Below are 14,244 nucleotides of genomic sequence, written 5' to 3'. Positions count from 1 at the left end.
AACAGCATTTTCCAATTTTACTCTTTTAAAGGTTAACAGTTTTTAAAGCAAAAACAGTAGCTAGGAAACATGTAGTTTATAACATACACAAGTAAAATATATGAAGAAGATACACAGTCAAAGAAATAGAGCAGTATGCTGTTGTAAGATTCTTATGTCATAGAGAAAGTGGTAAAATATTATTTGAGGATAGAATGTCAGAGGTTAATGATCCATATTGTAAAGCCTGGAGAAACCATAAAAAACTTTTTTTTTTTTTTTTTGACAGGCAGAGTGGACAGTGAGACTTCTAACAAAGGAACATTAACTAATAAACCAATGCTGGAGATAAAATACTAAAAAAAAAAAAAAAAAGAAAACTAATCTAAAGAAGGCAAGAAAACAGAGAAGTAGGAAAAAAGAACAGCAGAGATAAGCACAAAGTAGCAGTTACAGATAGAAACTCGATCATACAAAAATTTTATTACATGTAAATGGCCAAATCACTCCAAATAAAAGCAAAGTGGGGAAACCTTGGAATCCAAAAAGTAACATTCAACTGTTTGTTTTCCACCCAGGAGAAGAAGAATGTTATATAATGATAAAGAGGTCAATTTATCAAGAAAAATCCAACAACCCTAAACAAACATGAACCTAATTACAGAGTTTCAAAATACACAAAGCAACAGATAGAGAGTTAGATTCCCAAGTATATTTCAACACTTCAGTCTGCCACTAACTGAAAGAACAAAGAACAGGGAGAAAAAAGGCAGTAATAATACAGAACACCGGAACAACATTTTTAACCAAACTGATCTAATTGACATGTAAAGACTATTCCACCCAGCAGTGGCAGGATACACTGTCTGCAACTATACAGGTAACAGACCATATTCTGTGCCATGACGCAAACCTCAAACTTCTAAAGGATTCCTGTAATTCAAAGTATGTTTCCTAACAAACAAAGAATTCAATTAGAAATCAATACCAGAAGGCATCAGCAAAATTCCAAAATATATATTTAAAAATTACATAATTCTGAATAATCCAGGGCCAAAGAAGAAACCACAATGGAAATCAGAAAATATTTTGTACTGAACGAAGATTTTAGAGAGTAAAGGTCTCAAAACTGCATTCTAATCTTCCACATTAAGAAACTGGGCATAGGAGAAGGAGGTGGTAGAGGGGTAGGAGGGCGGGTATGGTGGGAAGAATCACTATATTCCTGAAGTTGTACTTAGGAAATGCATCAAGTTTGTATTCCTTAATTAAAAGGTATCTTTGGAAAAAGATTTAAAGAAACTAGAGAGGAAGGAGGAGAGATGCGGGGGGCAGGGGGAAGAGAGGGCAAGCACTTGAGCCATCTGCTCCTCCCACAGGGAACATTAGTAGGAAGCTGTACGGGAAGCAGAGGCAGAGACTGGACTGGAACCCACTCACTGACACACTCTGGTACGGAATGCAGGCATCCCAAGAGACAACTGAATCCACTGTGCCGCAATATCCACCCTAAAAAATGAATTTTAAAGTCTCCAACATGTACAAAAAGGTGTATTTGTAACACGACCTGTGTAGGTGAGTTTCTACAAAGCAAACGTTGATCGACCGTAAATCTTGTGTTCCTTTGAAAAATACAAGACTCATAGAAATGAAAATAAATCCATATTTAAATACCATGGATAACTATCTGTGAGTTGTTTGAAAATATTAAATGAGCTAATGCCTTTAAATGTATCATATGTATTTAATATACAATCGACATGCAAAGCAGTTTTTGAAAGAAAACAAACTTAGAAAAGCGCTTGCTTAAATGGAAAAGATCTTCCTGATAAGATTAAAAGTACTTCAAAGAAACTAAAGCATAAATCCAAAAATATCTAGGGTGTTTTTTTAAAGGCACATTAAAGGTCTAAATAAGAAAATAAACTAAACCAGAATACACTAGTTTGGTCCCTCATTTGGGCTTGACCACATTGCCTCTGCCTTACACTGCCTATACTTGGGCACAAAGCCTGTGTTTACTTACCTTTGTATTCTCAGCAGCTGGACCAAACCCTGGCACCTAGTGATGGACCATCTCTCTCATCTTCTTCCAAGAGTATGAATGTCTCTAAGTGACCAATCTCTTCCAGATTAGATTAGTCTGATCCCTCTAGACTGCTACATAGGAATATCTAAATTCCTTTTTGAAGTGCACTTTGGTAGAAAACTTCCAGTGTTCACTGAACATCTTATATGTGCCAGACAATAGAATATCACTATTGCGCAATGTTGACTTTGAAAATTCTAGTTTACTGAGACTACATTTAAGTTAGGAAAACAGCAGGAGGCTGAAATGGAAAAAGATCTACTGGTATTTTCCATCAGTGTTCTAATTCTAACTTTGTCACTTTGTAGTTATTTTGCCTTTCTTGACTTTTATAGCCTCATCAATAAATTGCGTAAAACGTGTCCAGTTCACCTTATAAGACCATCAGGAGGAAACTAAAAATACTCTGTAAACTACCAAGCACTAAGCCCTTTTTTCCGTTAGCGTCTTAGTTCTCAAGTATCCCAAACCACATTTATTACTCAGTTATTTACAAATAAAATACAAGGTAACAGCTTCAGCGTGGCCTTAGTAAATCCTACCACACTCAACAGAGCACTGAAAACAAAGTAAGAATTCCACTAGTGCTTTTATAGTCATTAAGGGTTCATTTCTTTCTTGTTATATTATCACTCCAGAGGAAATACTTTGTGTTTGCTAAAGTTTTCTTGTTCTCATATTTATAGGGAAAGCAGAAGGGTCATGTACATTCCAAAAGATGTTGCTCATGAAATAACCACCTGCTTTAAGGTTTCTTTCTAAATACCCCCTTCAAACAATATCTCTGATATTGTAACTGACTTTGACCTTCTGTAAAATGTATCCATTTTTCAAGTTTCTCCTTCAATTGCACTTAAAACTGTCATTCATATAATAAACAATTCTGGGCTAAAGCTAAAATTCCTATTATATAAAATATAGTATACATCAACTCCATTCAATAAAAAAGAACTTCACTGGACAGCTTCACATAAAGTATTTATTTTAGTTTTATCAATCTGTCATTATTATTTGTTTTGCTCTTTTGACCTGTATAAGCGTTCTCTAAATTCACTGAAACATTATATGCCTTACTAACCAAGTCCATCCTGAGATCTGTTTTTGGAAAAGGAAATTTTCTGGAGATATGGCAAAGCATATAAGTTTGTTGAAACACCTTAATGCTACCAGCTCTAAAAGATAACAGTAAAAGTAGATAGGAAATTACCACAGCTGGCAAAATACAGTTTTAATCTGCATTCATCCATTTGCAGGTTCTTCTTTTCCATAAAAGTTTGTTCACATATCTACTAAAACCCTGATATCGCCAATCCCCAGATAGAAACAATTTTTCCCCCACGTACTTTGCTTAAGCAACTTCAGCTCTTGATCCACTCCTCACAAATTACTTGGTATTACTATTTTCAATACAGGTCTTCCTCACCTTCTTGATTTTCAGCTTATTAACACTAGTGTCCTATTCACTTTCACATGATTCCATACACACAGTAGGAGCTAAACAAGCACAGGCCAAATGGATAAGGGTAACATATTTTAATATCTATCTTTTTATTTTTTTTATTATGCCTCTACTAGCAGCTTTATCCCATAGCAGAAGAGATATTAACCAGAAATTATTTGTCTACCATCACCACTGTCATGGAGTATCCCACATTTCCTTCTAAAGCAATGTTTCACATTAAGCGTCATCATTTGTTTTAGTGCATTTTTCAGCAAACAGAGTCAGCTTCTGTACTGAAGTACACACTGTAGGACATGTAGTCTTGTAAATACGTCAATATCATCAACAAATAATCTAGCTTCTAAATTACAATTCCATTTTTGCTCTACTATACCATTAGACTAATTCTAGATTATCATACTTAATGTTGGAGGAAGGTAAGAGTAACGCAAGAGAACAAGGTAACACAAGGGAAAAGCTGTGGCTTTCCAGTGCTCAGATTTCAGCTTTAAAGCTAATAGGCTATTGACCATTATTGTATCACTTAACTTGGAACATCAGTGTCAACATCTATAAAATATAAATCATAATACACTACACAGTGGTTTACATGAACTATACAAGATGTTATATGATACATTTGATTCATACTGCATGGTCTGATATAAACATACACAATATATGACACAAACATTAATATTTGAAAAAATGGAAGAAGAAATCCCACAACTTTATATATAACAGACTCATGAAAACTTGTACAAAACATAAATATGTAGAAGTCAAGGGACAGGGACAGTGCTGTGATAAAGCCACCGCCTGCAGTGCCACTGCACCAGCATGGGGGGTCCAAGAAGATGCTCCTGGCTTCGGATCGGCCCATCTCTGCCACTCGGCCATCTGGGGAGTGCACCAGTGAATGGAAGACCTCTCTCTGTCTCTGCCTCTAATGCTGCCTTTCAAATAAATAAATAAATCTTTTTTAAAAAAAAAAGTCAAGGGACAAGGAGACTCAGTTTCCACAGGAAAAAGTCTGAAATTAAATAAAATTTATTAAATTATCTTCAAAACCACTTGTATAGCATTTTGTATAGTCTGTAATTTCATTATTTTTCATAATTCGGCCTTATTTCATTAAGCACTTCCAAAAAGGATTCACTACTTTCAACATACCTAATGACTTTTTTAAATACATTTATTTATTCATTTGAAAGGCAGAATTACAGAGAGGCAGAGGCAGAGAGAGATAGAGAGAGAGAGAGAGAGAGGTCTTCCATCCGCTGATTCACTCCCCAGATGGCTGCAAGGGCCAGAGATGGGCTGATCCAAAGTCAGGAGCTTCTTCAGGGTCTCCCACACCGTGCAAGGGCACAAGGACTTGGGTCATCTGCTGCTGCTTTCCCAGACCATATCAGGAACCTAGATGGGAAGTGGAGCAGCCAGTACTCGAACCAGTACCCACATGGCATGCCGGCATTGCAGGCGGTGCTTTACCCACTATGCCACAGCACCGGCCTCCCCAATGACTACTGTCTCAATTGAACATCAAGATAATTGTCTCTATTCCTCATAACTGGAAGCAGCAGTTTAATTTCCTCCTTTTTGCTATTCATTTAGTTAAAATAAGAAAGGTAAAAAGCTATGAAACTTCCAAATACTTTTTGAAAGTATTGCTAACAGCAGCAAAGTCACAGGGAAAGGGATTGTTACTTGGCAATATCATACAACTAAGATATTCATAAGTCAAAACTCAGTGTGTAGGCCAGCGCAGCGGCTCACTAGGCTAAACCTCCACCTGCGGCGCCGACACCCCGGGTTCTAGTCCTGGTTGGGGCGCCGGATTCTGTCCCGGTTGCTCCTCTTCCAGGCCAGCTCTCTGCTGTGGCCTGGCAAAGCAGTAGAAGATGGCCCAAATACTTGGGCCCCTGCACCCACCTGGGAGACCGGGAAGAAGCTCCTGGCTCCTGGCTTCGGATGGGCGCAGCACTGGCTGTCGCGGCCGTTTGGAGAGTGAACCAACAAACGTTAAGACCTCTCTCTGTCTCTCCCTCTCACTGTTTGTAACTCTACCTCTCAAATAAATAAAAAATAATAATAAAATCTTAAAAAAAAATTAATGGGGAAACTTGGGTAGGAGAATAGTGAAACCACTGATGCTTTACAAAAAGGGAGACAATGCCCAGAAGAAAACAGCAGTTAAGATATATCTAACTCTGACTGCAAGGAAGCAGACAATGCTGAGGGTGAGGCCTGCAAGCAGGCCACCCACATCGAATTGGGAGAAAAATTTACTCTTGTTTGTGCCCTCACTGAAGAGGACTGGAGGACAACGACAGATACAACAGCCAAGACCATAAACATCTCAACTGGTTCAGATTACATAATTCTGACCAAAAAATGAAAATGTGGCAAACTTTTATTCCAGGGCACCAAAACTTGTCGACAGACCAGCTGCAGACAAGTGCAGAGCTTTTCAATGGAGTCAAGATCCAAAGCATTTCATCAAAGGACTCTAACAGGAGAGGAAACAGGGATTCACCAGCATAATCCCACAAACAATGCACAACCAGAGCAATGGCTACCAAGTAGTAGAAGTGATCAGTCAGAGCAAAAGCAGACCAGTGGAGCAAAAAAGGCTTCTCAGCCAGGTTTTGGGATGCAGAAGTTCAGCTTGTTGAATTTTCAGAGGACCAACAATGATAACATTCGTGTGTTTTGAGAAAGTTAGCCTAAGCTTCAGCAGAAAAACACCCAGGCACACTTTCGCCAGCAACTCCTTCTCTGCCACAATGCTCCTGATTTTCTCTCATCAAATGAGGGTAATATTTCCAGAGTTTCTGTTGGAAGTGATTGATCAGGCATCCACCCTACAGTCTTGATATGGATTCTTTTGACTTTTCTGTTTACTGCATTTTTGAAAAAGAAAGGAAAATATTTAAAGGAAACTCATTTTTCTTTAATAATGTACCAAAAATAGAATAAAAGGCAATACTGACATGGTGAACTCCCCAGTGCTGTCAGATCTACAGGGATGGACTAAATGACTTGTGTCATTGCATACAAAGGCATCTTCAACCTGAGGGAACTTATATTGGAAAAATAACAGTTTTTATTTTTATCTTCTAATTCCACAAACTTTTTGAAGCCCACACATGTTTAAACTTCTATACTAGATACTCTATACCCACATTTGAATCTTCAAACACATTCTGCAGTTTACATGATTTATTCTTATTTTTATTTACCAATGGGGAAACTGAAACTCCCTTATCCACCGAGACAGCTAACAGCTGGGTAGTTTGATGTTTCAAATGCAGCACTGTTTGACTCCACTAACCACCAGGCATCTTTTGTGAAAGAAGAAGAAGAAAAAGTCTTCTGGAAACAGGCAGTGAATTGAGGAATGACTGATGGAATTAAACATATTTATCTAGAGTTGGAAGACCTGGGTAGGAAAGACCATGACAGTGGCATTTAAGTATGAAAGCATAGTAATATGGGTTGCAGAGTAACTATTTCTCAATTTGTTCTTTGAGTAAGTACTATAGCACTTAGAATATATCAGTCACTGTGTTAGATACCAGCAAAGTAAGTATGAAGAAGAGTCATTTCTTGTGCTCCAAGGACTTATGATTGGGTGGGGGGGAGACAACTCAACAAGCAACTAACAGCAGAGTAACACGGGCTACTGTACAGAGAACAGAGTCGGGGCCCCAGCATGTTCTTAAAGGAAGGGATGACACACGTGTAGAGTCCCACAGACAGCGATATTGATGTTACGGGGATAGCTGTAACATGAACAGGAGGGGAGTCAGGCAAAACGCATTCGGGACACAGAAGGAGTCGTATTTATGACTTAGTTTGAGTCTGTTTCTTCGCGCTCGCCAGAATATATTGTCTAGGCAGAAGTGGGGAAAGTGTTTTAGCTTTTAACTGGAGAATATGTAGTCAGGGAGAAATCATGTCAATTAATATCATTCTTAATTTTCTCAAATCTATGTGATGAAATGTACATAGTGGGAAAATGTGTGATCATAGGTAAATGTTTTACACATTATATAAATATATAAGTATATATATATATAAATATATTTGTGTGTGTGTATGTATCAGCCATAGCTTAATCAGCACAATCTTGGCTTAACTGGAGATCTGCACTTGAATTCTCAGTTCTAAAATAAATCACAAGTTTAATGATTCTATGAGGGGGAGGGAAGTTTTTAATGATCAGCTGACAGAAACTTAAGTGGACTTGTTGAAGAAGCAGACTGCAGGTTTTCCACCTCCATATAACCACTACTGCGCTTTATTTTCAGCTGTCAATGACCATGTGAACTGTATTTTTATGTTTCATCTCTTTTGGAAAGCTAAGATACTTAACTCGCATTATGTAAATGTTAATAGTAACTTTTATCCTAGCTACATAGGAGAAAGAGTGACTTTTCAAGGTCACAGAGCAAATCTCTGGTGAGACAGGAATGGAATTCATGACCTTTGACTGCCAGAAGTTTGCTACCCACACGCGGAAATTCCTTCTCCATAAGTGTAATTTATAGGCTCAGTTGGAGAAGCTGAAAAGTTCATCCCTTTTGGGAGGGAAATTGTTGGGGGAGGCAGATGAGACGGAGGAAGGGCAAGATTGGTTTTCTTGTCAAATCAGTTGCTGCACTAGTACTTCATACTTTTACAAAGTGACTTTTACCCCAACAAGACCTCATTTAACCCTCAAGACAGTTGAGAAATCTGGCCAAGGTCATCCAGCGTAAGCAAGTGAGAGCCAGACTTAAACTGCGATCCTTCTGCCACTGAAATTAGCTCTGATTGCTGCCCGCATCACCTCAGAGGACACCAGGCTAGGAAATGAATGAAGGTTTTCTTTCCCGTTAGTTCACTTATTAGAATAACTCATCTTCGTTGCCTTCTAGATTGGTTTTCTTTGTGGTAGGGCTGCTTTTGTGGGTTGTTACAGTTAGCTTGTTAAGCTCAAAATCAGAACTGTATTACTAACCACACTATTTTGGGGGAAAAAATAACCAACAGACTGAGTGTTCCCACTTTATTTTATGTGTGTGGGGAGCTTTTCACTGCAATGACTGCTCACCAATGTGTGTGGTGTGTAAGTGGGTATTTTCCAATATAGAGGCAGACTATGAATATAAATGCAAATTCTCTTACATATATATGCGTATGTATATCCATACACATACTATCAAACTTATTGCATAAGCTTTTTATATGAAAAAGCAAGGCAAATATCACATCTGGGACACAATCCATGACTGCCAAGGGCGGCAGGGAGTAACCACATTGGCTTTCTTTGATGGAAGTGGGAAAACTACCCCACAGCTCTCTGATTTTCTTCCTCTCTCTCCTTCCGGGCAGCAATGGCTTTCTGCTCCTCCCTGTATACCGAGACAACGAAACTACGTGGACCAATCCAATGATCACACTGATAAATATCCAAAAACGCAGGCCATGAGATTATCACCAAAGTATGACTTTCACCTGGGAAATTAAAAAAAGAAAAAAAGACAAAAGGACCACAGCAGAGAAGAATTTCTGGGATGAATATCCTGTAATCTACTGCCAGACCAAAACAAATTTTCATGGAGCAATATGACTCCTCAAGTAGCTGCTTTAGGACTATAAACACCCCACACTGAAAAAAATCCTTTTGTAACCTAATTACTGAGAGTATATGGAGAAAGTAGCCATTTAACTCACAGCATGTGTTCTCCACCACAAGAACTCAAGAGCTGACATCAGATGGGGTGTGGCCCTGCCAGGCCCAGAAAATGAATTCTGGCGGGCTGGCTGGTCCCACAGCTCTCTGGCTGGGCCAGAGACCAAGCAGGTCTGACAGCGCCCTGAGGCTGCTGACCTCCTGTGTGCAGGGCAGGGCCCATCTGTTTGCCTGCATTTGCCTCTGGGAGGAGTCTCTGCGGTGGATGAGTTAAGGCTGTGGTTACAGGGTGTTGCCAGTGATTGAATGTTAATATTTCTACCCTTACACTTTGTACACACTGGGAACTGAAAGCCAGGTAAAACTTGCAGGCTGAAAACATAGAGTTTTAATTAAAATAAACCAACACTGAGCAAAAAGCAGCTATTTCCAGACCATTATCACACAGTATCCTCAAAATGATAGATAAGCAAGACAACCTATTTCAGAAATTACTTTACAAAAATGAAAGTTGTTTTCTAAAGGAAGAAAGGTAACAATGGTATCGATTCGGAACTAAAGTAGCAAATTTTAGTTCTTCCTAAAGATCTTTCTAGTCCATTTGCAAGCACAGTTTGTAAACTTACTTAAGAAAAACCAGAATAACTGTTTCAAATGAATTTGTGCCATTATTAATTTTCTACAACTATTCTGAACTCATAGACCAACTACCTACAGCTAGATTAACAAACTTGAGCCTTTACGAAAATTGTTTCTCTCACAATATAGAGAAAATAAACTATCTGACACTCCAATTCCAAGTGATTACCCAGTATTTTTTTTTTAATTTGCACAAACACGAAACTGCACGCTTTCCATTTTGTACTAGGGAGAAAGTACCTGGGACTTTTACATTTTCAGGTACTCAACAGTACCACTTTGGTGGGTAAGGTTACTCAAAACTCTTGATTAACCAACATTTTGAATCCAAAATACCCTTAGTACAGGCCTAGAGGCCTGAGCACCTACGTCTCTGCTGAGATGAGACACACCTTTATTTAAGATCAAATTATTTCATTAAGCTGATAACTACTGCCCGCTGGGTGATCAAACATCCAAGAACTCACCCTGAGCCTGTTACAACCCACAGTTCCCTTTGCAGGAGGCCCAGAGCAATCCCTGAGAGAAACACGTTATTTTCTCCATGACCAGAGCACCACTGACAATGCAGGCCGACACATGCTGTTCAGCATGGCCATCCAGCATCCTGATTTGTTCCCGCGGTGGCCTGGGCAGAGGGAGTGCACGCGTGCCCACAGTCCCTTCCCCTTTCGGCGCACACACACAGGCTGCAGCTGTAGTAAACAACCACCAGCCAAGAGTGGCTAAGGTCAAGGTCTCAAACGCTGTACCAGGACCATTTCCTACCAAGTGACATTCACTTCTTGAAAAGAAACTTTGTGGGGGTGAAAAAAAAAATGTGTATTAACAGCTCATTCACACGAAAATTTTCATTCAATAAATAGTAATAAACAGCATTCCATGATAAAGTTTGGCTGATTCCAGTTTCTCTTAAACATGCATTACTAAGTAAGAGATATAACTGCAGGACTTCGAAAATGAACAGCAACCCTCCAGAATGTTTTGTTTAACCTGATGTAGCTATGTTGGCTACATTGTTTTAGTTCATGAATTATGAAAATCTTATGTGAAAACATTGCAGATTTTACCAGCGAATTTCAGAATTGTTCTAAGTTGGTGGAACGAGCGTCTCTCCCAGACACATTACACATTTCTGTCAATTCTTGTAGGCTCAAATGTGCTCTCCCCCCGACTCAAAGGAACTATATTAATTTATTAAGTCAAATATCAGCACTGACCAGGCTACTTCAGCGATAGAGATACTACTCAGGCCATTGAAACGTTTGCCCTTCGACATGCTTTTTCTACTAAGATCCTACAGTTCAGAATTTTTTAGCCTAAAAGCATAGCCTTTAAGGTAACCAATTTCTACGTGGTTAAAAAAATGTAAACAACATGTGAATGAGGTCTGTGAATAGCACAACCAGGCTCCCCCTCCCCCGTTTAGTGGGGGGGAGGGGGAGGAAGACTCCCACCGTTTTAATTAAATGCCAATTCTAAAACCGTTTGTTTGAAGACGGTCTACACCCTCTCTTCCAAGTGACCACTCCTATTCCCACCACAAGCTGCTGCTTGCTAAAAGCCACCAAATTCATTTCGCAGCATTTACTTAGCTAAACAACTCTATCCTCCACTAGGAAAAGGGCACGGAGGCGTCTCGGCGGAATCGCAGAATGACGTGTGTTTGATTGGCAGATGTCTACCGAAGCAAGTAGATGCACATGCACTAAATGTAAATAGAGCTGCTCCTCGCCTCGCCGGTGTTCCAGGGAAGCCGCGAGGATATTAACGCTGATTTAAAATAAAACATCTCAGTGCTCGCCCGAGAATTCTATTAGCCGGTGCAATGATTTAAAACAAGCCGTGTAGAACGACACTTAAGCCATCTGTACAGTTAAACGAGAGAGCTGACGATATTAACCGCACAAACTGTTTATCCAGATTACACATTCCGTGGTCCTAATACTCCTTAACTCAACACAGTCAGCTTTTATCAGCTGAATTAAGGCTATTACTATTAAAGTATGCAAAACTCGCAGCGCAGGGTGAAGGGGGCTGGGAAGCTGCAGGGCATGTAACAAAGGAATTGGTACTTTTTCCAAGCGTCTGCCACGGCTGCGCTACGGAACAAAACTGTTGAGTGCACCCCACCCTTTTTCGCCAAAGATAAAAGTTTTGAAAGTTCCAGCAGGCGGTTCTCCACCCCCCAACAAAAGCAGGGCTGATTCTCTCCGGAGGGGAGCACCGAGCACGCACGGCGACCAGCGTCGCCGGGGTCAAGTCCGAGCCCTCGGAGCGCGCTTCCGAAGGCTAGAAGCGGCTCCCAGGCCAGCGCCGCGGGCTTCGCGGCCCGGGTGGACGTGCAAAGTTGCCCCTCGCCAACTCTGGCCAGGTCCTCCGTCGCCGAAAAAGAACGGCCACGGGGCCAGCCCCTGGCCACCTCCGCGGACCGGGCACCGCAGCAAGTGACAGTTCCACCTCGTTACGACCGGAGACAATAATGAATGTAGCACCAGGACCACTCTCTCGGATGCCAGCCGTGTCATCCCCGCGTTAACCCCTTCCCCTCCACTCCGGCCAGCGCGCACGCAGCCCACCCGGCCCCGGGAACCCACCGCACTCCCGGGGGCCGGCTACTTCCGTGAGCACCGCCCCCCGCCGCCACCCCCATTTCAGCCCCTGGGTTCTCTCTCTCTCTCCCTCTCTCTCTCCCTCTCTCTCTCTCATCCTTGGCAACTGTCAGGCCAACACTGCAACCAACAACAATCCCACTAGGGGTAGAAAAACATTGGCTTAATTCACGTTGCTTGATAAGTTGTTTAAAAAAAAAATTCTCGGGGAAGGAAGAAACCGCCTCCTTTCTTCTCCACGAATCCGACCGGCGCTACTTGCTTTGCAATAGCATCGCCCTTTCCCTGGCCCCCTCCCGCTTCCCAACACTTGCCCGGTTCCAGAGAACACAGACCCACCAAAAGGATTTAACTTGCACAGATGACAGAAGGAAAATAAAACATGGTGAGAGAATACGCTCTGATTTGGGATGGAAGGGGGAAAAAAAAAAGGAGGGGGTTGTTTATTTTGATAAGAAACGGAATCGGCACAGACCTGAACAGAAGCTGCAGAGCAGGAGAAATTGTTTTCTTTCCCTCACACAGAGTGCCCCTGTCTCTCCCTTTCTCTCGCTCACACGCGCGCGCACACTCACTCCCGCACACGCGGCGTCACACGCACACGCACAAGCAGAGCCTCTCAGCTGCTCTCTGCAGTTCTCAGGAAATGAATGGGGGGCAACCCGGGGAACTGTTGTACTTGCAAATGACTTACCCGGATCACATGATGCGCTCCGTGGAGGGTGGGCCGGTGGGTGGAGGCAGCCGCGCCGCGAGCCCCGCTCTAGCGTGGGGAGCCCGGCCAGGCCCGCATCGAATTACCCCGGGGCCCCGCCGAGGGGGGTGCGGGCCGCCGCTCCTCCGCCCAGGAAACCGGAGAGGCGCGGAAGGTGGGGTGGCTGGCGCGAGGTCGGGCAGTGGGGGCGCGGGGTGGGCGGCTGTTGGGAGGGGTGGAGGGGTGAAGACGCCAGACCCCCAAACAAAAGAGCTCCGGGTCTTCTCCCCCAGAAACAAAGCCCCGCCGCTGCGGGCGAGCCCCGGGGTGGGGCCGAGGGCGGGGGCGGCGGCGGGGAGGGGCTCGCTCAGCAGGCGCTAAGTCGCTTTATTGCCATAAAATGGGGCCCCCGAGCCGCTCCGCCCGAGGATTAGGAGGCGGGCTCTGAGTGTGCTGGTTGAAATCCCCTGTGGGAAACTAACCCCTCCCCGCTCGCAGAGGTAGAAGGCAACACCCACCGCCCAGCCCTCGCCGCGCCGCCCGGGCCGCCGGCTGGGGGGTGGGGTCCGCGGAGCCACCGCCCCGCCCCGCCCCGCCCCGCCCCCGCCGGGCCTGGGGGCCGCGGGCCGTGCTGCCCGTCCACCTGCACCGCCTGGCCGCGGCGCCCCCACGGAGCCCACGCATGGCCGAGGCGGCGTGGGGCGGGGGGAGGGGTGGGGAGCCGCCGGCGGGAGAAAGCCCCGGGCGCAACTCGCCGGCCCCCGGACGCGGCGCTGAACCGCGACAAAGTCCCCTCTTTTGTGTGAGCGCGCGCAAGGCAGCCTCGGGAGACGACTTTCGGGACAAACCCCCAGAGTGCGGAGCTCTCTGGGCCCCCCCGCCCCCAGCCCGGTGGGGCGCGCCGGGAGGGGCCCCGCGCCCCAGCGCCCCGCGCCTCGCCCGCGGCTAACTTGGAAAGGTGTGGGCGGAGCCGGCCCGGGCGCCGCTCGCGGGGACCGCCCCCGGGGCGCAGGGCACGGCCCGCGGCGGGCAACAATGGGGTCCCGGCAGGGGCAGCCCTGCCCTGGGCGCGGGAGTGGGTGGGGCGCGGGAATCATTGTTTGGGGT

At 43.8% G+C, this 14,244-nt stretch overlaps 1 protein-coding gene across 23 annotated transcripts in view; it reads right to left on the bottom strand.

Annotated features, from left to right (window-relative positions):
* KLF12 (KLF transcription factor 12) overlaps positions 1 to 13,690 on the bottom strand; it is a 509,531-nt gene extending 495,841 nt beyond the window's left edge. For 3 of the 23 annotated variants that reach the window (XM_070048719.2, XM_051850621.3, XM_089303614.1), the window contains exon 1: positions 13,138 to 13,684. The gene's annotated coding sequence lies outside the window, so the exon portion shown is untranslated. The other 20 variants (XR_016212835.1, XM_089303615.1, XR_016212833.1 and 17 more) reach the window with 17 other exon arrangements.
* Between the last annotated feature and the right edge of the window lie 554 nt (positions 13,691 to 14,244).

The sequence above is a fragment of the Oryctolagus cuniculus genome, chromosome 9 (assembly GCF_051225735.1).
Source record: "Oryctolagus cuniculus isolate XC-2025 breed Fujian yellow rabbit chromosome 9, ASM5122573v1, whole genome shotgun sequence".
In the NCBI taxonomy this organism is placed as follows: domain Eukaryota; kingdom Metazoa; phylum Chordata; class Mammalia; order Lagomorpha; family Leporidae; genus Oryctolagus; species Oryctolagus cuniculus.
Note: the sequence above shows the minus strand (reverse complement) of the source record. Positions and strands in the feature narration are given on the sequence as shown.